General features: G+C 47.6%; 1 pseudogene; it reads left to right on the top strand.

Annotated features, from left to right (window-relative positions):
* Window positions 1-14,365: 14,365 nt before the first annotated feature.
* LOC132578100 (cytochrome P450 2C31-like) overlaps window positions 14,366-23,790 on the top strand; it is a 32,735-nt pseudogene continuing 23,310 nt past the window's right edge.

Raw genomic sequence — 23,790 nt, 5'->3', positions numbered from 1 at the left:
GCTGGTTTCCTGCTTCTAATATATTTGAAGAAATTTTTATTGTTGGTCTTTATGTTTTTTGCAATATGCTCCTCATAGTCCCTTTTTGCCTGCCTGATCACAGTCTTGCATTTGATTTGCCACAGCCTGTGTTCCCTTTTATTAATCTCACTTGGACTAGCTTTCCACTGCTTAAAGGAATCCTTTTTACCTTTTACAGCTTCCATTACTTTGTTTGTTAACCATGCAGGCCTTTTCTTATACCTGTTTGTGCCTTTCCTAACTTGTGGTATATATTTTATCTGAGCTTCTAGGATTATAGTTTTAAATAGCCTCCAAGCTTCCCCAAGGGTTTGGACTGTATTTACCTTTCCTTTCAGTTTCCTCTTCACATGCCTCCTCATCTCAGAGAATTTACCCCTTTTAAAGTTAAACGTGGTTGTGCTGGCCTTTTGGGGCAACTCCCTATTTATACAAATGGTGAAATCAATAACGTTATGGTTACTGCTCCCAAGCGGTGTGATCACTTTTACATCTCTCACCAAGTCTTGGGCATTACTTAGGACCAAATCCAGGGTTGTCCTGGTAGGTTCTGTGACCATCTGCTCCATAGCACAGTCATTGAGAGCACCTTCACCACCTCCATCTGTCAGCAAGCTTTGAGGTGCATGCCCAAATCTGTTTTTAATCATGGCAACATATTCTTTAAATTTATCAAGAGTCTCATCTTTTGATTTGGGCATATAGACTGTGCTATATTTTGTCTTTGCCTCTGTGAATACTGAGAAAAATTTATTTCTCCCAATCGAAGCTTTTATGCAATAGCCTCACCCAGCTCCTGTAGTCTGGATGGCATGCACACAAGTTCCTTCCGACGTTTAGTCACATTCTCCCCTTCCTGCACTTGAAAACCAAATATTTTGCCCTTTAAATCATGAATAGTGCTTATGGGAGTTTTGTTATATTTATCTTTAAGGCATTCAAGCATTTGTTTTGCAGTTTTAAGAGTGTGCAGTTCAGGAATTTCATATGCCTCAAGAGATTCTAAAATGAGCGTTTTAGCAAAACCATCTCAGCAAGATGGCGCAGTGAGATGGAGTGATCATCCAAGGCTCCTGGGTGACACCCCGAATTTGCAAGCCTTAGAGGAGACCCTCGTTGAGTGTACTCCTTAAAGGGGTGTCTGTTGATGCCCCACAGCCAAGAGAGCTAGCGGAGATCTGGAGGGAGCAGCGGAAGCTTCTCCTTGCGATCCCTGCTTTTCTCGTGGCCGGGGCTTGCAAGTGCTTTCAGCACTAACTGGGTCGCCGGAGACAAGGAGCACAGCGGATTCTAGCGGGCTTCTGTCGCTTTATTTTAGCCCAAGCTAAAAACTCTCTGAGGGCTGGATATACTGGTAATACTGGCAGCAAAAGAAGAAATGAATAAACATCACTGGAGAGCGGCGTGGCAGTCAACGTGACGGAGCGGACGATGGCGGTGGCGACGACGGGACAGGAATGTCGGAGAGACTGGCAGCGGACGCGGCTGAGCTGGCGAGGGAGTGAGGTGAACAGAAAGCAGTTTTCTTCTGTTTGTGTTTTTCTTCGAAAGAACTGAGAGGAATGAGAGACAAGAAAGTGAGGTCTGAAGAACAGTGATAGAAGAGAGGAGTTTATTGAAATAGGAAAGTTTGAAAGTTTGTTGAGAGAAGTGTATGGAGGAGGGAGAAAGAAGAGGAAGGAGATCGAGAGTGGTTGTTTGGAGTGGTGAAAAGAGAAATTATTCTTAGTTAATGTCAGGGTACTAAATCCTATCACTGGTAGGTTACTCACGGTACCAAAACCAAGATTTGCAGTGGCTGTTCCTGAAGGTGTGCAAACAGAAGATCCAGTGGCTCCTCCCTCTGGGGTCGACATTTTTCACAGCAATCAGGCAGGGCAGGGTTAAAGATTCTTCTTTTCTCACTGGAGAGAAAAGGTGGCTGAATGTGCATGCACGTGGCTGCAGCAAGGCTCTTCCAAGGTCTCTGACGTAATCTGCAGAAAAAGGGTTAAAAAGCTCCAAAAATTCTCTTTCTAGCACATCTGAGGCTTTTAGACAAAAGTAGCAGCGTTTCCAGATCGAGACAATCTGAATTCAAAGCTCATTTAAGTCAGAATGCTCTCAGTAATGGCAAGAGGAAAAAAAAAGGTGTGGTTTTAAAACTGAGGCTTGTCTGCACAGCATAGCAGCTTTTTGCCTATTGCTTTCTAAATGCTCTCAAAAGCGATCCAGATTTAAAAAAATCATTTAGAGTTCAAAAAACAGTTCATGCTATAAGCTACCAGCTTGATGGCAAAAACCAAGAACCATCCGATCTGCTATCACTTTTGTTAGGGATTTCTGTTTGAAATTCTATTTCTTTATCTCAAACAGTGCGATGGATCACTGGATCAAATAAGCATTGAGAGGCATTTAACTTGAAAAAGCAAAAACGTATTTATTTCTACAGGAAAAGGGAACTGGGAGGTGAAATTAACAAACACAATAGAACTACATGCTTACACTAGAAGATCATGTGCTTAATGGAGGACCACTTCCTCCTCCTTCTTGACCTCTCTGCCTGAACAAAGGAAGTCACCTGACTAACTGACCAAACAGACAAAACAGGTTTTCCCGCTTCTAAACCTTGATTGACAGCAGTCAGTATCTTCTTCCCAGGTCATGCAGGCAACAGAGAATCAAGCACAGTGTTAACCCTATAATGACTGGAACTTTAGACCATTGCAAAGCCCCACCCACCTCACAGGGTGTCTGTTGTGGGGGAAGGAGATAAAGGAGATTGTAAGCCGCTCTGAGTCTCTGATTCAGAGAGAAGGGCGGGGTATAAATCTGCAATTCTTCTTAGTTATTTTTCATGGATTTCTCCATTGACTCAGTTCCCCTGGAGAAAACGGCTGCTTTGGAGAGTGGACTCAAGGGCATTATGTCCTGCTGAGGTCCCTTCTTTCCCTAAACCTCACCCTTCCCAGTCTTCAACCCCCAAATCTCCAGATTTCTCAACCCAGAGCTGGCAACCCCCTTTCAAGGTACTGTAGCCAGTTCTGGGCACATTAAGAAAGATACTGATAAATTGGGTGGGGCTCAGAGGAGAGCAGCAAAGATGCAGGAGCAAAGCACTTGTAGAAAGAACACCCCGTCCCCCAAGTCATAAGAGCACACAAGTCAGAAAAATGAGAATTTGGAAAAGCCCTTTATTGCGATCTTTCCTGAAACATCACAGCAAAACAGGGTCGAGATCACAAGCAGTATACTGCGCCCCTACTAGGCTTCCCAATCCCCAGGTCCCAGAGGGGGATCCCCCGGTTTTACAGGCTTCCCCCCTCCCCCAGCCAGCTGGCCGACGGGGGAAGCCCCGCCCCCAGAGCCATCATGCACCTCTATGAACGAATCCCATAGGGAATGATGGGGAATTGATCTGTGGGTATCTGGGGCTCTGGGGGGGGCTGTTTTTTGAGAAAGAGGCACCAAATTTTCAGTATAGCATCTAGTGCCTCTCCCCAAAATACCTCCCAAGTTTCAAAAAGATTGGACCAGGGGGTCCAATTCTATGAGCCCCAAAAGAAGGTGCCCCTATCCATTATTTCCTATGGAAGGAAGGCATTTAAAAATTTGTGCAGTCCCTTTAAATGTGATGGCCAGAACTCCCTTGGAGTTCAATTATGCTTGTCACACCCTTGCTCTCGGCTTCGCCCCCAATGTCTCCTGGCTCCACCCCCAAAGTCCCCAGATATTTCTTAAATTGGACTTGGCAACCCTAGCCCCTACAGCAACTACTCACAGGAATAAAAATGCAAACGGTTATTAGTATTATTAGGGAGGGACTGTGGCTCAGTGGTAGAGCATCTGCTTGGTAAGCAGAAGGCTTATCTGTTTTATTATTTTAGCTGTAAGATGTTTTAAACTCAAATATGTTAGTTTTTATGTGTTGTGAGCCGCCCTGAGCCACCTCGGTGGGAAGGGCGCGATATAAACTTAAATAAACTTGAAACTTGAAGGCCCCAGGTTCAATCCCTGGCATCTCCAAAAAAGGGACCAGGCAAATAGGTGTGAAAAACCTCAGCTTGAGACCCTGGAGAGCCTCATAAGTGTTAGGGAGGGAGGGCGGCTCAGTGGTAGAGCACCTGCTTAGTAAGCAGAAGGTCCCAGGTTCAATCCCTGACATCTCCAAAAAAGGGTCCAGGCAAATAGGTGTGAAAAACCTCAGCTCGAGACCCTGGAGAGCCGCTGCCAGTCTGAGTAGACAAGACTGACTTTGATGGACCAAGGCTCTGATTCAGTATAAGGCAGCTTCATATGTCCATGTAGTACCGCATCATACACAGATTAATATGGGGCTGCTATGCTCGTGGGGCCCACAGGCAAGTGCCCATCAGGCTAGGGTTGCCAATCCCCAGGAGGGAGAGAGTACAATCCAAGAGAGGTCACTATAATGGATGACACAACAAAAAATGCGAGCTAGCGACCAATTTACTAAGAAGTGTATAGAAATCAGTCCAAATGTCCAAAACAAGTATATTCAAGTCCCAAAGCAGTGTGGTGACAAGTCAATCGATTAAGTACTTGTTTCTTTCCAGTCTTCATCAGACCTGGGACCAATATTGATTCAATTATATGGATTTTTTACACAATTTTCAAAAAAGAGGGACGCAGAGCATCTCCAGGCAGCAATTTCACCTCGGCTACAGCTCAGTATGTGGCTTCTTGTGTGAAGAACCGGGGGCAGGGGATCCCCCGGTTTGGAGGCCCTCCCCCTGCTTCAGGGTCATCAGAAAGCGGAGGGGGGGAGGGGAGGGAAATGTCTGCTGGGAACTCTATTATTCCCTATGGAGATTTATTCCCACAGAAAATCATGGAGAATTGATCTGCGGGTATCTGGGGCTCTGGGGGGGGGGCTGTTTTGGGAGGTAGAGGCACCAGATTTTCAGTATAGCATCTAGTGCCTCTCCCCAAAATACCCCCCAAGTTTCAAAAAGATTGGACCAGGGGGTCCAATTCTATGAGCCCCAAAAGAAGGTGCCCCTATCCTTCATGATTTCCTGTGAAAGGAAGGCATTGAAAAGATGTGCTGTCCCTTTAAATGCGAGGGCCAGAACTCCCTTTGGAGTTCCATGATGCTTGTCACAGCCTTGATCTTGGCTCCACCCCTAATGTCTCCTGGCTCCACCCCCAAAGTCCCCAGATATTTCTTGAATTGGACTTGGCAACCCTACATCAGGCCCATGCATTAAGACAGCCCTGAATCACGATGCCACTCATTAACTCCGGAAGTTCTACTCAGCAGCAATCTATAGCCACACAGGGTCTTGCAAGGTACTTTTCTGGAGAAAAGAAAATACTCTATGATCCTGCCTGAATGGATGAAGTAGCACCATTGGTATTTCATCAGATTGTCTTGCTATTTTAATGCTTTAATATTGTTTACTTTATGTTATTAGCTGCCTTGAGTCTTCGTAGAATGAGTGGGATATAAATCTAACGTAATAAAATAATAATAATAATAATTAGTAATAATAGAAGAAGAATTGCAGATTTATACCCTGCCCTTCTCTCTGAATCAGAGACTCAGAGAGGCTTACAATTTTCATTGTCTTCTCCCCCTATAACAGACACTCTGTGAGGTGGGTGGGGTTGAGAGAGCTCTCCCAGAAGATGCCCTTTCAAGGACAACTCCTGCGATAGCTATGGGTGGCCCAAGGCCATTCCAGCAGCTGCAAGGGGAGGAGTGGGGAATCAAGCCTGCTTCTCCCAGATAAGAGTCCAGGCACCTAACCACTATACCAAACTGGCTCTCTATTAGAGCTATGGCTGATCCAAGGCCATTCCAGCAGGTGCAAGTGGAGGAGTGGGGAATCAAACCCGGTTCTCCCAGGTAAGAGTCCAGGCACTTAACCACTATACCAAACTGGCTCTCTATTAGAGCTATGGCTGACCCAGGGCCATTCCAGCAGGTGCAAGTGGAGGAGTGGGGAATCAAGCCTGCTTCTCCCAGATAAGAGTCCACACACTTAACCTGAGAGGGCTCTCACAGCAGCTGTCCTTTCAAGGACAACCTCTGCCAGGGCTATGGCTGACCCAAGGCCATTCCAGCAGCTGCAAGTGGAGGAGTGGGGAATTAAACCATGTTCTCCCAGATAAGAGTCCATACACTTAACCACTACACCAAAGTGGCTCTCTGTCATTTTAATATTATAGCATTTATATTCTGCTCACTTTGCTGAGGGGAAGAATTAGAGGGAATATTGTTCAGTACCAGATTCTAGGAATGGCAGTCATCAGCTTCATACTTAGGAGTTTTGAGAGGTACCGGGCTGTCCGCTGTTGGAAACATACTGCTAGGCTAGAAGGCCCTTTTGCTTGATCCCAATAGGCCTCTCTTTATGTTGCTAATGCCCTACAGTCCCTGTTTATATTGTCCCCATAAAACTCCCTGGGTGTTTTCGCACTCACCTTCAGCCGGCGCCGCGACCCTCTTGACGACGGAGGATCTGTGCTGATTTCCCACACGAAGCGCTGGAGCAACCAGAAGAGCCGCCAATTTCCGGCGCGAAGCCCGCTCAAACGTAAATCGCCAAGAAGCAGGAAAACGCTTGAGCGGGCTTCGCGCCGGAAATTGGCGGCTCTTCTGGTTGCTCCAGCGCTTCGTGTGGGAAATCAGCACAGATCCTCCGTCGTCAAGAGGGTCGCGGCGCCGGCTGAAGGTGAGTGCGAAAACACCCCCTGGGGCTGCGATTACACACACACTAAATAATGCACTTTCAACCCACTTTCAAAGCACTTTCCGAATGGATTTTGCCAGTTCAACAGTAAAATCCAGCTGGAAAGTGTATTGAAAGTGAGTTGAAAGTGCATTATTTCGTGTGTGTGATCACAGCCTTGGAGTGAGATTCAGACAGATTTTTGCTTTGCCACTTTCCAAGATGATTACATGGCAGCGGGCACATCCGCCCTCTCCTCTTTCTCCTTCTAGCATGCCAGCTGTGTTTCATGCCTGCCAAATTCCAGCGCAGGTCAAGTTCAGGAATTCCCCTGGGGTAATTTAAGAACAGACTTTTCCAAAACAGACTTGTACATTTTACCGAAATGAACACTACAGGGCCAAGAATTTATCACTCTGGCTCCTAAAACTGGTAGAGCTATGGACTAGTGGCTGGAATCTGTAATCAAACCTGAGTTCTGGATATCGGCGTTGAAAATGATTGACATTTTCCAGTAAAACTTACTGCTAAAGAGAATATGATCATTATATATATATATATATATATAAAAAACTCAGTGGTGTCTAACCCCTCATAAAGTGGCTAAAATCATTGGCCAGCATGGCCAATTGTTGGGGCTGATGGGAGTTGTAGGCAAAAAACATCTGGAGAGCTACCGTTGGCCACCCCTGCCCTATGGGAATCAGTCTCCATAGGGAATAACGGAGTGCCCAGCAGACATTCCCCCCCCTTGCTTTCTGATGATCCTGAAGCAGGAGAAGGGCCTCCAAACTGGGGGATCTCCTGCCCCCACCTGGGGATTGGCAACCCTAGTTCCCTCTCTTGCACCAGTTGCTTGGGGGCTGCATCAGAGCCCTAGAAATGCCAGTTCTGGCCCCTGGGCCTTATGTTTGACACCCCTGAACAAAGGGGTGATGGGTGTTGGGGCTGGAGAGTGGAGAACTGAGGAGAAATATTGCACCAGAATAAAGCACTTTAGGAGTGACGCCTCCTGAAGTCAAGCCAAGGGAAACACCTCATAAGGGCCCACAGAAGCTAGTTTGTTATTAGAACGTAAGTGGGACTCCTTCCAACCCTAAGAGTTCTTTATTAACTTTATTAACTGTTTCATTGCTTTGAAACTTAGATAGGATCCATCCTACTTAGATAGTAGGCCCGAGATAAGAACATAAGAAGAGCATTTCTGGATCAGACCAATGTTCCATCTAGTCCAGCCTCCTGTCTCACACAGTGGCCAGCCAGTTCCTCTGGAGGGCCAACAACAGGGCAGAGAGGCTGAGGTCTTCCCCTGAGAAGAACATCAGAAGAGCCCTGCTGGATCAGACCAGGGAGGGTCCATCTAGTCAAGCTTCCTGTCTCACACAGTGGCCAACCAGTTCTTCTGGAGGGCCAACAGCAGGGCAGAGAGGCCGAGGTCTTCCCTGAGAAGAACATCAGAAGAGCCCTGCTGGATCAGACCAGGGAGGGTCCATCTAGTCAAGCTTCCTGTCTCACACAATGGCCAACCAGTTCTTCTGGAGGGCCAGCAACAGGGCAGAGAGGCCGAGGCCTTTCCCTGAGAAGAACATCAGAAGAGCCCTGCTGGATCAGACCAGTGAAGGAAAGGGCAACGGCTTGGCAAACCAACCTTGCCCTGATTTCATCTGTAGACTTAGAAGGGAGGTTTAAGCCTTCCTGTACTTTGCCCTATGCAAGAACCCTGAGGGTCTCGGAATGTGCTGCCCTTTAAACCTCTTCCCTGGAATACGCATTTGGGGTAACAAGATAAGGTAAACATTGGTCACGTCATTCTGCACGTTGTTAGTGAATGATTGTGTAAAGAAGAATGTATATAAATAAAGCAACACAGCCACTGACAGTCAGAAGAGCAGCATAGACTGGACAGACTGGTGCGAGAACATCAACTCTGAGTCGTGTGACATTCGTACAGACCAGTGGTCCATCTAGTCCAGCCTCCTGTCTCACACAGTGGTCAACCAGTTCCTCTGGACAGCCACCAACAGGACATGGAGGCTGAGGCCTTCCCTTAATGTTACCTCTATCCTCTGGGATTCAGAGGATTACTACCTCTGAACATGGAGGTTCCCCTCAGCCACCATGATTAGTAGCCACTGATAGTCTTATCCTCCATGAATCTAATCCCCCTTTGGAAAGTGTTTATTCTTGAGGCCATCACAACATCCTCTGGCAGCGAATTCCACATTTGAATCGCTCTCTGTGTAAAGAAGTACGGTATTTCCATACGGGGAAAAGGTCTTATTCAGTAGAAGGCAGTTTCACACATCTCTTGCATCAGGACATGTCTTCATCAGGGAGCTGCTCTCTGAACCCTCCTCTCTCCCTCTTCTTGTCCTCTCCCTTTCACTTTTTTCATATGACCTTCCATGGAGACACATAGAATCGTAGGTAAGTTCCCAATAAGGTAAGTTTAGGTAAGTTGACCCGCCAGAAGGGGAGCCACTTAAACAGCATTTAAAGAGGACTGTATATTTTAATATATATATATATACAATGAAGATAGAATGCCAGCAGGGGGTTGGGGGCTTTCCAGTGTTTTGCACTGAGTGTCACATGTATGACTATCTGCCCAAAGGACAGAAGTCTTGGGTGTGTGCTCGATGCAAGGAGCTCCTGGTCCTCAGGGAACAAGTTCGTACCCTTGAGGCCGAGGTGACTGCCCTGGAGAAGCAGAGACGGTCAGTTAGGCACTTGGGGAAGACTCTCGGGGGCGTATTAGATGAGCCCCGCTCTGAACGTAGCAGCCCCGTTGCTGCCAGAGAGCGTGAGGGTCGAGAGGGAACAGGGCACCGTGCTGAGGATAAGGGGAATGCGCCCTCAGAAGGGACCTCTTCTTCGGTTGGTGAGCGGGAATCCTTTCGCGCCAAGGAACCATCCCTGAGCAGGGGGAGAGGGGGGGTATTGGTAGTTGGTGATTCGATCATTAGGCAAGTAGACAGCCGGGTGGCGAAACCGCGTACTGACCGTATGGTGACTTGCCTGCCTGGTGCGAAGGTAGCGGACATTACGCGTGTAGTAGATAGACTGATAGACAGTGCTGGGGAGGAGCCTGTGGTCGTGGTGCATGTTGGCACCAACGATGTGGGGAAATGCAGTCGTGAGGTCCTGGAGGAAAAATTTAGGCTGCTAGGCGGGAGACTTAAGGCCAGGACCTCCAAGGTAGCCTTCTCGGAAGTGCTACCTGTTCCACGTGCAGGGCAGGAGAGACAGGCACAAATTAGAATTCTCAATGTGTGGATGAGACGATGGTGTAAAGAGGAAGGGTTTAAGTTTGTTAGGCACTGGGATGCTTTCTGGAACAAGCGGGAGCTGTACAAAAGAGACGGTCTCCACTTGTCCCCGGATGGAACCAGGCTGCTGGCGCTTAAAATCAAAAAGGTGGCAGAGCAGTTTTTAAACTAAATCTTGGGGGAAAGCCGACAGGAGATGAAATGTCTCTGGTTCGGGAGGACTCGTCTCCAAGAGATGAAGGGTTAGCTGCTATTTTTCTACCGGGTAACGGACCGGAGTTGTCCACTGTGAAGGTGACAAACAATATGGACTGTCTGCCAGTGTCTCGAGGCGGCCGGAGGAAGGTGGCGGGCCTAGCTCGCCTGGGAAATTATAGATGTTTGTATGCAAATGCTAGAAGTGTTCAAAGTAAAATTGGTGAATTGGAATGTTTAGTGCTGGGAGAAAACATAGACATTGTGGGAATTTCAGAAACTTGGTGGAATGAGGAGAATCAGTGGGACACGGTGATTCCTGGATATAAGCTATATCGGAAGGATAGGGAGGGAAGGGTTGGAGGTGGGGTGGCTCTGTATGTCAGAGAGGATATACGGTCCAGTAAGGCTGAGATCAGAGAATTAGATTCACTTTTAGAAATGCTTTGGGTTGAAATAGAGGGCCCAAAAGGAAATTTAACTATGGGAGTTTGTTATCGCCCACCAAATCAAAAGAGAGAGGACGATTATAATATGATGGAAGGCTTAAAGATAGCGGCTAAACGTAAAAACTGTGTTGTAATAGGTGATTTTAACTACCCGCAGATTGATTGGGTCAATATGTGTTCTGGTCGAGAGAAAGAGATTGAGTTTCTTGATGCTCTCAATGACTGTGCTATGGAGCAGATGGTCTCAGAACCTACCAGGGGTGGGGCGATCCTGGATTTGGTCCTAAGTAATGCCCAAGACTTGGTGAGAGATGTAAAAGTGATTGCGCCACTTGGGAGCAGTGACCATAATGTTATTGATTTCACCGTTTGTATAAATAGGGAGTTGTCCAAAAAGACCACCACAACCACGTTTAACTTTAAAAGGGGTAAATACACTGAGATGAGGAGGCATGTGAGGAAGAAACTGAAAGGAAAGGTACATACGGTCAAAACCCTTGAGAAAGCTTGGACGCTATTTAAAACTATAATCCTAGAAGCTCAGATAAAATACATACCACAAGTTAGGAAAGGCACAAACAGGCATAAGAAAAGGCCTGCGTGGTTAACAAACAAAGTAATGGAAGCTGTAAAAGGTAAGAAGGACTCCTTTAAGCGGTGGAAAACCAGTCCAAGTGAGATTAGTAAAAGGGAACACAGGCTGTGGCAAATCAAATGCAAGACTGTGATCAGGCAGGCAAAAAGGGACTATGAGGAGCATATTGCAAAAAACATAAAGACCAACAATAAAACTTTCTTCAAATATATTAGAAGTAGGAAACCAGCCAGGGAGGCAGTGGGGCCCTTGGATGACCATGGGGTAAAAGGATTACTGAAGGAGGATAGGGAAATGGCTGAAAAGCTAAATGAATTTTTTGCCTCCGTCTTCACTGTAGAAGACGAGAACTTTTTGCCCGCCCCAGAACCACTAATTTTGGAAGGGGTGTTGAAAGACCTGAGTCAGATTGAGGTGACAAATGAGGAGGTCCTACAACTGATAGACAAATTAAAAACTAATAAGTCACCGGGTCCGGATGGCATACATCCGAGAGTTCTGAAGGAACTCAAAGTTGAACTTGTGGATCTTCTAACAAAAATCTGTAATCTTTCATTGAAATCTGCCTCCATTCCTGAGGACTGGAAGGTAGCAAATGTCACCCCCATCTTTAAAAAAGGTTCCAGAGGAGATCCGGGAAACTACAGGCCAGTCAGTCTGACTTCAATACCGGGAAAGTTGGTAGAAACCATTATCAAGGACAGAATGAGTAGGCACATTGATGAACACGGGTTATTGAGGAAGACTCAGCATGGGTTCTGCAAGGGAAGATCTTGCCTCACTAACCTGTTGCATTTCTTTGAGGGGGTGAACAAACATGTGGACAAAGGAGACCCGATAGATGTTGTTTACCTTGACTTCCAGAAAGCTTTTGATAAAGTTCCTCATCAAAGGCTCCTTAGAAAGCTTGAGAATCATGGAGTAAAAGGACAGGTCCTCTTGTGGATCAAAAACTGGCTGAGTAATAGGAAGCAGAGAGTGAGTATAAATGGGCAGTCTTCGCAGTGGAGGACGGTAAGCAGTGGGGTGCCGCAGGGCTCGGTACTGGGTCCCATGCTTTTTAACTTGTTCATAAATGATTTAGAGTTCGGAGTGAGCAGTGAAGTGGCCAAGTTTGCGGATGACACTAAATTGTTCAGGGTGGTGAGAACCAGAGAGGATTGTGAGGAACTCCAAAGGGATCTGTTGAGGCTGGGTGAGTGGGCGTCAACGTGGCAGATGCGGTTCAATGTGGCCAAGTGCAAAGTAATGCACATTGGGGCTAAGAATCCCAGCTACAAATACAAGTTGATGGGGTGTGAACTGGCAGAGACTGATCAAGAGAGAGATCTTGGGGTCATGATAGATAACTCACTGAAAGTGTCAAGACAGTGTGCGTTTGCAATAAAAAGGGCCAACGCCATGCTGGGAATTATTAGGAAGGGAATTGAAAACAAATCAGCCAGTATCATAATGCCCCTGTATAAATCGATGGTGCGGTCTCATTTGGAGTACTGTGTGCAGTTCTGGTCGCCGCACCTCAAAAAGGATATTATAGCTTTAGAGAAGGTGCAGAGAAGGGCAACTAGAATGATTAAAGGGCTGGAGCACTTTCCCTATGAAGAAAGGTTGAAACGCTTGGGACTCTTTAGCTTGGAGAAACGTCGACTGCGGGGTGACATGATAGAGGTTTACAAGATAATGCATGGAATGGAGAAAGTAGAGAAAGAAGTACTTTTCTCCCTTTCTCACAATACAAGAACTCGTGGGCATTCGATGAAATTGCTGAGCAGACAGGTTAAGACGGATAAAAGGAAGTACTTCTTCACCCAAAGGGTGATTAACATGTGGAATTCACTGCCACAGGAGGTGGTGGCGGCCACAAGTATAGCCACCTTCAAGAGGGGTTTAGATAAAAATATGGAGCACAGGTCCATCAGTGGCTATTAGCCACAGTGTATGGAGCACAGGTCCATCAGTGGCTATTAGCCACAGTGTATGTGTGTATATAACATTTTTTGCCACTGTGTGACACAGAGTGTTGGACTTGATGGGCCGTTGGCCTGATCCAACATGGCTTCTCTTATGTTCTTATGTAGAATCAAAGAGTTGTAAGGGACCTCCAGGGTCATCTAATCCAACCCCCTGCATAATGCAGGAAACTCACAAACACCTCCTCCTAAATTCACAGGATCCACATTGCTGCCAGATGGCCATCTAGCTTCTGTTTAAACACCTCCAAGGAAGAAGAGCCCACCACCTCCTGAGGAAGCCTGTTCCACTGAGGAACCACTTTGACCGTCAGGACGTTCTTCCTAACGTTGAGCCAGAAACTCTTTTGATGTAATTTCAACCTGTTGGTTCTGCTCCTACTTTCTGGAACCACAGAAAACAATTCCACACCCTCCTCTATATAGCAGCCCTTCAAGTACTTGAAGATGGTGATCATATCATAGAATCCTAGAGTTGGAAGCGACCTCCAGGGTCATCTAGTCCAACCCCCTGCACAATGCAGGAAACACACAAATACCTCCCCCTAAATTCACAGGATCTTCATTGCTGTCAGATGGCCATCTAGCCTCTGTTTAAAAACCTCCAAGGAAGGAGAGCCCACCACCTCCCCAGGAGGAAGTCTGTTCCACAGAGAAATCGCTCTAACGGTCAGGAAGTTCTTCCTAATGTTGAGCCAGAAACTCTTTTGATTTAATTTCAGCCCATAGGTTCTGGTCCTACCTTCCGGGGCCACAGCAAACAATTCCACACCATCCTCTATAGGACAGCCCTTCAAGCACTTGAAGATGGTGATCCTATCACCTCTCAGCTGCCTCCTCTCCAGGCTAAACATCCCCAGCTCCTTCAGCCTTTCCTCACAGGATTTGGTCTCCAGACCCCTCACCATCTTCGTCGCCCTCCTTTGGACCTGTTCCAGCTTGTCTATATCCTTCTTAGAATGTGGTGCCCCAAACTATCGGTGTTAACTTTTACACACTATTTGGGAAATTGATTTACTGCACTCAGCATTACACTCCCATGACTGTGCAAAACTCTGATATATTAACCAAGGCTAACAGAGCCCATCTGTCTGGAATGACCCCAAGAATGAGCTGGAACAGGGAGGGAGGCAGAAGTCCTGCCAGACACCCATCCCCAGCTCTGTTCCAACTTTCAAAGGTTATGTCAAGATTATTAACCCGGAGGACTGGAGGCTGGAGGCTGCTCTCCCTTTCCCAGCTACTGAGGATACCAATTCTGCTGCTCTCAAGAGTTGCATAAACACCTGACTTTTCTCCACAGGCAGAGGGTGAGGATGGACCTCTTGGGGATCCCCTCGACCTTCCTCCTGATCAGCCTCGCCTTCTTCCTCATCCTGGCAGCATGGAAGAAAGGGCCCAAGAAGTACAACCTTCCCCCTGGCCCGACGCCCCTGCCGATCATCGGGAACCTTCTTCAACTAAAGGCCAGCAACGTTGCCACGTCTCTAAAGAAAGTAAGACGGAAGGTCATTTCGTGCATCTTAAACCCAGGATAAAGGATTCTTGAAGTGGAGATTGGGAAGGGTAGAGTTTGGAGTGGTGTGGGACCTTAGCTACAGTTGCTTGCCAGCTCTGGGGTTGGAAATTCCTGGAGCGTGGGGGGAGTGGAGCCTCGGGAGAAAGATGTAGACAAGCTGGAACGGGGCCAGAGGAGGGCGACGAAGATGGTGAGGGGTCTGGGGACCAAGTCCTATGAGGAAAGGTTGAAGGAGCTGGGGATGTTTAGCCTGGAGAGGAGGCAGCTGAGAGATGATCTGATCACCATCTTCAAGTACTTGAAGGGCTGTCCTATAGAGGATGGTGTGGAATTGTTTTCTGTGGCCCCCGGAAGGTAGGACCAGAACCAATGGGTTGAAATTAAATCAGAAGAGTTTCTGGCTCAACATTTGGATATTCTTTCATCCAAATGTTCAGTTTTGGGCACCACATTTTAAGAAGGATCTAGACAAACTGGAACGGGTCCAGAGGAGGATGCCGAAGATGGTGAAGGGTCTAGAGGCCAAGTCCTACGAAGAAAGGTTGAAGGAGCTGGGGATGTTAAGCCTGGAGAGGAGGCAGCTGAGAAGTGATATGATCACCATCTTTAAGTACTTGAAGGGCTGTCCTGTAGAGGATGGTGTGGAATTGTTTTCTGTGGCCCTGGAAGGTAGGACCAGAACCAGTGGGTTGAAATTAACTCAAAATAGTTTCCGGCTCTACATTAGGAAGAACTTCCTGACCATTAGAGCAATTCCTCAGTGGAACAGGCTTCCTCCTCGGGAGGTGGTGTGCTCTCCTTCCTTGGAGGTTCTGAAACAGGCTAGAGGGCCATCTGACAGCGATGAAGATCCTGTGAAATTAGGGGGAGGTGTTTGTGAGTTTCCTGCATTGTGCAGGGGGTTGGACTAGATGACCCTAGAGGTCCCTTCCATGATTCTGTGATTCTAGCGCAGAGTTTAGGGCAGGGCAAAACCTCAGCAAGTTATAATGCCACAGAGTCCACCCTCCAACGTTGCCATTGTCTCCAGGAGAACCAACCATCGTCTGGGGATAAGTTGTAATAGCAGGAGTTCTCTAGGTGGCACCTGGAAGTTGGCAAACCCACCTCTGCATGGTAAAATGCCATAAAGTCCACTTTCTGAAGCTGCCATTTGGTCTGGGCGGAACAGATCTCTGTAGTTCAATGTTAATTTGGGGTCCCAGTCTGCCGTGACCCCAATTTCCTCAGGAACTTAACTGCTCTTCAAGGCTTTTCCTTGTGTGGATGAAGGTACACCGCTGCAGCCATTTTGTGGCTGGCTCCGCCTCCTGCACCAGCCATTTTGTGGTTGCCCCCAACACGAAATAACAGAATTCCAAAGGTGCCTGCAGACTGAAAAAAGTTGGAGTCCCCAGGTTAGAGAGTCAGCCTAGAATCTGGGTGACCTTGTTGTGAGGATAAGAGAGGCGAAAGATGCAGAAATTTTGAAGCTGTGCAAAAGAATTGGATTTCTCCAACCAATCTCCAGGGGAAAAAATAGAAATATAGAGGGAAATGGAAATCCGTGCAATATTTACTCTCTTATCAAGCCCAAACTTATTTTATTGTTTTCACAATATAAAATGCTTCATTTTAACTTTAGTCTGTCAAATAATAATATTCTATATGCAAATTGGTAACATTTAAAAGTAGAAGTGCCTTCGTTTTCCACAAGGAAAAAAACGGTGTGTTCCTGAAAAAATTATACTGGCTGACTTTAAGGGGAAAAAATTCAGACCATGTGAAGTTAGAACATAAGAACATAAGAGAAGCCATGTTGGATAAGCCCAGTGGCCCATCCAGTTCAACACTCTGACCAATTTTGCGCTAGGCTGGTTCCAGGTGGAGAAGGGTAGGGTTTTTTTCTTTTGCCCCCAGCCCTTATCTCCATTTTCTCACAAACTGCTGCGGAGCTGTGAGTTGGCCTGCTGCTTTCCTGCAGCAATACGAAAAAACAACCAAGAGGTTATAGTGACCAAATAACTATGATATAATTCAGGGGTGGCCAACGGTAGCTATCCAGATGTTTTTTGCCTACAACATTGCATGGCCAATGGCTGGGGCTGATGGGAGTTGTAGGCAAAAATAATCTGGCCACCCCTGATATAATTTATGACAAAATACAGTGAATTAACAATATAAAGCAAATATCAAGATGCTTGTAAGGTGGAGTCCTGACTTTCAGGAAGTCGACTTGACCAGTCCTGCTTCAATTATTCTTCTAGTATGGGGTGCTCTATATTTAACTTATTAGCAAAAGTGTCAATTACACAAAAGTCTTATTTGCATTCCAGAAACTTCAAGAATATTCCAACAATCAAAAAAGGTGCTGCATGTCGATTGTAACCAGCACTACACTAAAAAAAAATGGCTCAAGGTCTCTTGGTTGTTTTTTCATATTGTCCAGCAGTGACCTCTCTCCTTGCGTTCCCGCAGCGAGCAAGATCCTCTTACAAGCGGTTTCTGGTTGCCGCAGGAAAGCTGCACGCCAACTCACAGCTCCGTGGCAGCTGGTGCGAAAACGGAGAGAAACACTGTGGGCAAAAGGACTCTCCATCTGGAACAAGCCCTAGTGTGAAATAAAAACATAAGAGAAGCCATGTTGGATAAGGTCAATGGCCCCTCCAGTCCAACACTCCGTGTCACATAAGAACATAAGAGAAGCCATGTTGGATCAGGCCAATGGCCCATCCTGTCCAACACTCCGTGTCACATAAGAGAAGCCATGTTGGATCAGGCCAATGGCCCATCCTGTCCAACACTCCGTGTCACATAAGAGAAGCCATGTTGGATCAGGCCAATGGCCCATCCAATCCAACACTCTGTGTCACATAAGAACATAAGAGAAGCCATGTTGGATCAGGCCAATGGCCCATCCAGTCCAACACTCTGTGTCACACAGTGGCCAAAATATATATACACTGTGGCTAATAGCCACTGATGGATCTCTGTGTCTCTGTGCCACACAGTCTCTGTGTCACACAGAGGCCAAAAACCCAGGGGCCATCAAGAGGACCACTAGCAGGGCCTAAGCGCCAGAAGCCCTCTCACACCATACAGATTGGCACATCTATAATGTCACTATAGACTTATGCAGGTGATGTATTGCTACTGGAACAGATTTGTTTCATAGGGCTTTTTCACACAGTCTATGTATTCCGGTATGGAAGCTGGTCAGTTACTGAACAGTAACGGGTTTCTGCTGGCATTTCAGACAGACCCGATTCAGTAACTGGCTGCTACCGGAATACTCTCACCTTTTCACACACTCCCGCGGCTGTCCCGGTAGTGAGGCGTGCCTGAGTCGTTACAAACAAAGAGCAGCTTCTTCCACTTTTCAACCCCTCCTTCCGGGTTGAAATCGCTATGGGGTGCTGTGTGAAATGTCCAGTATCTAACCCGGGAGCAGTTTTCGCGCCCTTTTTCGCCCGCCGGCGCGCGCGATCTCCGGCTTTTTTTTTTGGAACGTCGGGCTAAGATTGCTATAGCGCTATAGCGACGTATCACAACAGCATCACCATAGGGATGCCCGGGCTCCATTAAGATGCCAGATATCGCCACCGCTGAAACCTGGTAACTTATCTCAATAGAGCCTAGCTATCTCTATGGTGTTGCTGTTGTGATACGTTGCTATAGCGCTATAGCGATCTTAGCCCGACGTTCCAAAAAAAAAAAATAAGCTGGAGATCGCGAGCCGGCAGGCAAAAACAGCTGGCGCTGGTGGAAGCGAGATAAGAGCGGAACAGTGTGAAATGGCTCGCTTCAATCACGGAACCCTACCGGGAAAAAAAACATGTGTCTGAAAACTCCCATCCCTGTCTCGGATTGCTGCAAGCGGCACAATACCGACTCCCTTCCGGTTTCCACTGGTAAGTGTGAAAAGGGCCATATAGTGTGGGAAGAAGTCTTGTCATAAAAAAAAATACTGGAGTCAAGTAAGGATGTTAATATACAACAGGGCTGGTTACGTAGTATCACTAAATCCAAAGGTGAATTTGTTGTGCTATATTAAGGAGTGTATTGAGAAATCAAATGTAGAAACATTGTCGACCGGGTTTATACTGGAAAAATAAAAATACGTGGAGCCACCAACAATCTCTGAATGCTCAAGTAAAATCTGGAATATAGCTTATTTGATCAAATGGACGTATAGTAGGAAATGCTGTACAAGAATAATTGGCAGATGAGACCAAATTTATGTCACGTGGAAACAAATTCATTTGGGCTCCAGAGGAAGCATCTACGTGGAGGGTTATCACTGGAGAGCCAGTTTGGTGTAGTGGTTAAGTGTGCGGACTCTTATCTGGGAGAACCGGGTTTGATTCCCCACTCCTCCACTTGCAGATGCTGGAATGGCCTTGGGTCAGCCATCGCTCTGGCAGAGTTGGCCTTGAAAGGGCAGCTGCTGTGAGAGCCCTCTCCAGCCCCACCCACCTCACAGGGTGACTGTTGTGGGGGAGGAAGGGAAAGGAGATTGTGAGCCGCTCTGAGACTCTTTGAAGTGGAGGGTGGGATATAAATCCAATATCTTCATCTACCTCACAGGGTGTCTGTTGTGGGGGAGGAAGGGAAAGGAGATGGTGAGCCGCTCTGAGACTCTTCGGAGTGGAGGGTGGGATATAAATCCAATATCTTCATCTACCTCACAGGGTGTCTGTTGTGGGGGAGGAAGGGAAAGGAGATGGTGAGCCGCTCTGAGACTCTTCGGAGTGGAGGGTGGGATATAAATCCAATATCTTCATCTACCTCACAGGGTGTCTGTTGTGGGGGAGGAAGGGAAAGGAGATGGTGAGCCGCTCTGAGACTCTTCGGAGTGGAGGGTGGGATATAAATCCAATATCTTCATCTACCTCACAGGGTGTCTGTTGTGGGGGAGGAAGGGAAAGGAGATGGTGAGCCGCTCTGAGACTCTTCAGAGTGGAGGGCGGGATATAAATCCAATATCTTCATCTACCTCACAGGGTGTCTGTTGTGGGGGAGGAAGGGAAAGGAGATGGTGAGCCGCTCTGAGACTCTTCGGAGTGGAGGGTGGGATATAAATCCAATATCTTCATCTACCTCACAGGGTGTCTGTTGTGGGGGAGGAAGGGAAAGGAGATGGTGAGCCGCTCTGAGACTCTTCGGAGTGGAGGGTGGGATATAAATCCAATATCTTCATCTACCTCACAGGGTGTCTGTTGTGGGGGAGGAAGGGAAAGGAGATTGTGAGCCCCTCTGAGACTCTTCAGAATGGTGGGTGGAATATAAATCCAATATCTTCATCTACCTCACAGGGTGTCTGTTGTTGGGGGGGGGGGGAGGAAGGTAAAGGAGATTGTGAGCCGCTCTGAGACTCTTTGGAGTGGAGGGCGGGATATAAATCCAATATCTTCATCTACCTCACAGGGTGCCTGTTGTGGGGGGGGGAGGTAAAGGAGATTGTGAGCCCCTCTGAGACTCTTCGGAATGGAGGGTGGGATATAAATCCAAAAGAAATGTTCCTGTCTGAGGTTCAAAGTGACCCTAGGCTGGATCCACGGTGTGAGGTGGCAAGGGACCAGAAAGTGGAGTTCGCAGAAGCTGAGACAGGGTGGCAGAGGACCTTGAGGCCTGGCCTCACAGCTGGAGAGGGGGATTGGGAGTCCTGTTCCTCTCAATCTGAACCCCGGGACTGAGCAGGTGGTGGCAGCGCGCCCAAGGGGCAGGGAGGAGAAATAGCTCCCTCCAGGAGTTGGCGACTCAATAGGAAGCTGACGGGACCGGGTCTCCTCGATCTTCTTCTTCTTCTTATCATACCAGACACTCACCCCATGGAAACTTCCCCCCCTAAGTCATCATTTCAGCTCTTTCTAATTGCCTATACATGGCTTTCTTCCTACAGATGAGTGAAAAATACGGGCCAGTGTTCACAGTCTATTTCGGCTTAGACCAGGCAATTGTCCTGCACGGCTACGACATTGTGAAGGAAGTCCTGATTGATCATGGAGATGAGTTCACCTACCGAGGCAGCATCCCATCAGCTGATAAGACCAACAAAGGATTCGGTATTGTCTCTGCCGACATGACTCTTTCCACTCAGCGGTGAAATTTGCTGAGGAACTAACATACAGCTGCTCCTCTAGCCCATCAGCTGAACTCTGAACATGCCAGCTTGCAGTTAGACAAGTTGATACATAGAAAAAAAATTCCCATTCAATGGTTGTACAATTAGGGCCAGCCAGTTGGGTGTAGTGGTGAAGTGTGCGGACTCTTATCTGGGAGAACCGAGTTGGATTCCCCCCTCCTCCACTTGCACCTGCTGGAATTGCCTTGGGTCAGCCACAGCTCTAATAGAGAGCCAGTTGGGTGTAGTGGTTAAGTGTGCGGACTCTTATCTGGAAGAACCGGGTTTGATTCCTCACTCCTCCCCTTGCAGCAGCTGGAATGGCCTTGGGTCAGCCATAGCTCTAATAGAGAACCAGTTTGGTGTAGTGGTTAAGTGGGCAGACTCTTATCTGGAAGAACCGGGTTTGATTCCCCACTCCTCCACTTGCAGCTGCTGGGATGGCCTTGGGTCAGCCAGAGCTCTAATAGAGAGCCAGTTTGGTGTAGTGGTGAAGTGCGCGGACTCTTATCTGGGAGAACCGGGTTTGATTCCCCACTCCTCTACTTGCACCTGCTGGGATGGCCTTGGGTCAGCCATAGCTCTAATAGAGAGCCAGTTTGGTGTAGTGGTTAAGTGTGCGGACTCTTATCTAGGAGAACCACGTATGATTCCCCACTCCTCCACTTGCAGCAGCTGGAATGGCCTTGGGTCAGCCATAGCTCTAATAGAGAGCCAGTCTGGTGTAGTGGTTAAGTGAGCGGACTCTTATCTGGGAGAACCAGGTTTGATTCCCCACTCCTCCACTTGCACCTGCTGAGATGGCCTTGGGTCAGCCAGAGCTCTAATAGAGAGCCAGTTTGGTGTAGTGGTTAAGTGCGCGGACTCTTATCTGGGAGAACCGGGTTTGATTCCCCACTCCTCTACTTGCACCTGCTGGGATGGCCTTGGGTCAGCCATAGCTCTAATAGAGAGCCAGTTTGGTGTAGTGGTTAAGTGCGCGGACTCTTATCTGGGAGAACCAAGTTGGATTCCCCCCTCCTCCACTTGCAGCTGCTGGAATGACCTTGGGTCAGCCATAGCTCTAATAGTGAGCCAGTTGGGTGTCGTGGTGAAGTGCGCAGACTCTTATCTGGGAGAACCAGGTTTGATTCCCCACTCCTCCACTTGCACCTGCTGGAATGGCCTTGGGTCAGCCATAGCTCTCACAAGAGTTATCTTGTGTCTGTTGAGAGAAAAAGATAAAGAGTTATCTTGTGTCTGGAGAAAAAGATAAAGGAGATTGTACGCCACTCTGAGACTCTGATACAGAGAGAAGGGCAGGGTATAAATCTACAGTCTTCTAGCACCCACAAGCTTTTAGGCTCCCGCAAACAGGCTGGATAGCCAGTATGGTGTAGTGGTTTAAGTGTGGGAACTCTTATCTGGGAGAACCAAGTTTGATTCCCCACTCCTCCACTTGCAGCTGCTGGAATGGCCTTGGGTCAGCCATAGCTCTCACAAGAGTTATCTTGTGTCTGTTGAGGGAAGAAGATGAAGGGTTATCTTGTGTCTGGAGAAAAAGGTAAAGGAGATTGTACGCCACTCTGAGACTCTGATACAGAGAGAAAGGCAGGGTATAAATCTACAGTCTTCTAGCACCCACAAGCTTTTAGGCTCCCGCAAACAGGCTGGATAGCCAGTTTGGTGTAGTGGTTTAAGTGTGGGAACTCTTATCTGGGAGAACCGAGTTTGATTCCCCACTCCTCCCCTTGCAGCTGCTGGGTCAGCCATAGCTCTCGCAGAGCTGTCCTTGAAAGGGCAGCTTCTGTTAGAACTCTCTCAGCCCCACCAACCTCACAGGGTGTCTGTTGTGGAATAAAGGAGACTGTGAGCCACTCTGAGATTCCGAGTGAAAGGCGGAGTATAAATCCAATATCTTCTTCTTCTTCATTAGCAAAATACAAAAAGGGGGCTGAGAAAGAAAAGACATTTCAAGGCATGGTGGAATCTTCAGATTAAAGGTTCCTAAAACAGGGCAGCATCTTCTCACCCTGAGGGGGGCATTTGCCAGGGCCCAGGATGTCGAGTGAAGTTTACTAGGGGAGGGACGGTGGCTCAGTGGTAGAGCATCTGCTTGGGAAGCAGAAGGTCCCAGGTTCAATCCCTGGCAGCTCCAAAAAAGGGTCCAGGCAAATAGGTGTGAAAAACCTCAGCTTGAGACTCTGGAGAGCTGCTGCCAGTCTGAGAAGACAATACTGACTTTGATGGACCAAAGGTCTGATTCAGTATAAGGCAGCTTCATATGTTCATATATGTTCATATGTTGTTCATATGTACTATTGCTGACCACCGTACATACAACTTCCCTGCCACTAGTCTGTACTCGTTCTCTTGAAATGGCAGACCCGTTGGTGGGGGCGGGGTTCTTCTGCTCCTAGACCCCTCCTCCATACTGCAGATCATCAGGCCAGGAGGGTGAATTTCCCCCCAAATGAGGGAAGAACACCTGGAATTTCAGCCAGAAGTGACATAGGCCTGTCATGATGACGCTCTGATTTTGGGGCAAAAACTCTATGGTAGAAGCTAATCCTGCAGCTGCTCCATTCGTTTCTGTGCCCCGCAAGCCAAACTCTGGCCTCATTCTTCTACTGGTCTCCTCCAGGGGTGCTCATGTCGAACGGCAAGCGCTGGGTGGAGCTCCGGCGCTTCTCTATCGCAACCTTGAGGAACTTCGGGATGGGGAAGAAGAGCATCGAGGGATACATCCAAGAGGAGGCGGAGCACGTGATGAAGGGACTCGGGGCCAAAAAAGGTGGGTGAGAGACTCCCAGCAGCAAGGGTCATTTCATAGAAAAAGAGGTGCCGGAACTCATTAGCACAACTCAATTGCATAGCCTGCATAACAACAAGAGAGCCAGTTGGGTGTAGTGGTTAAGTGCGCGGACTCTTATCTGGGAGAACCAGGTTTGATTCCCCACTCCTCCACTTGCAGCTGCTGGAATGGTCTTGGGTCAGCCATAGCTCTAATAGA

This window comes from Heteronotia binoei, chromosome 10 (assembly GCF_032191835.1).
Source record: "Heteronotia binoei isolate CCM8104 ecotype False Entrance Well chromosome 10, APGP_CSIRO_Hbin_v1, whole genome shotgun sequence".
Classification (NCBI taxonomy): domain Eukaryota; kingdom Metazoa; phylum Chordata; class Lepidosauria; order Squamata; family Gekkonidae; genus Heteronotia; species Heteronotia binoei.
The sequence above is the reverse complement of the archived record's forward strand: the minus strand, read 5'-3'. Positions and strand labels throughout refer to the sequence as shown.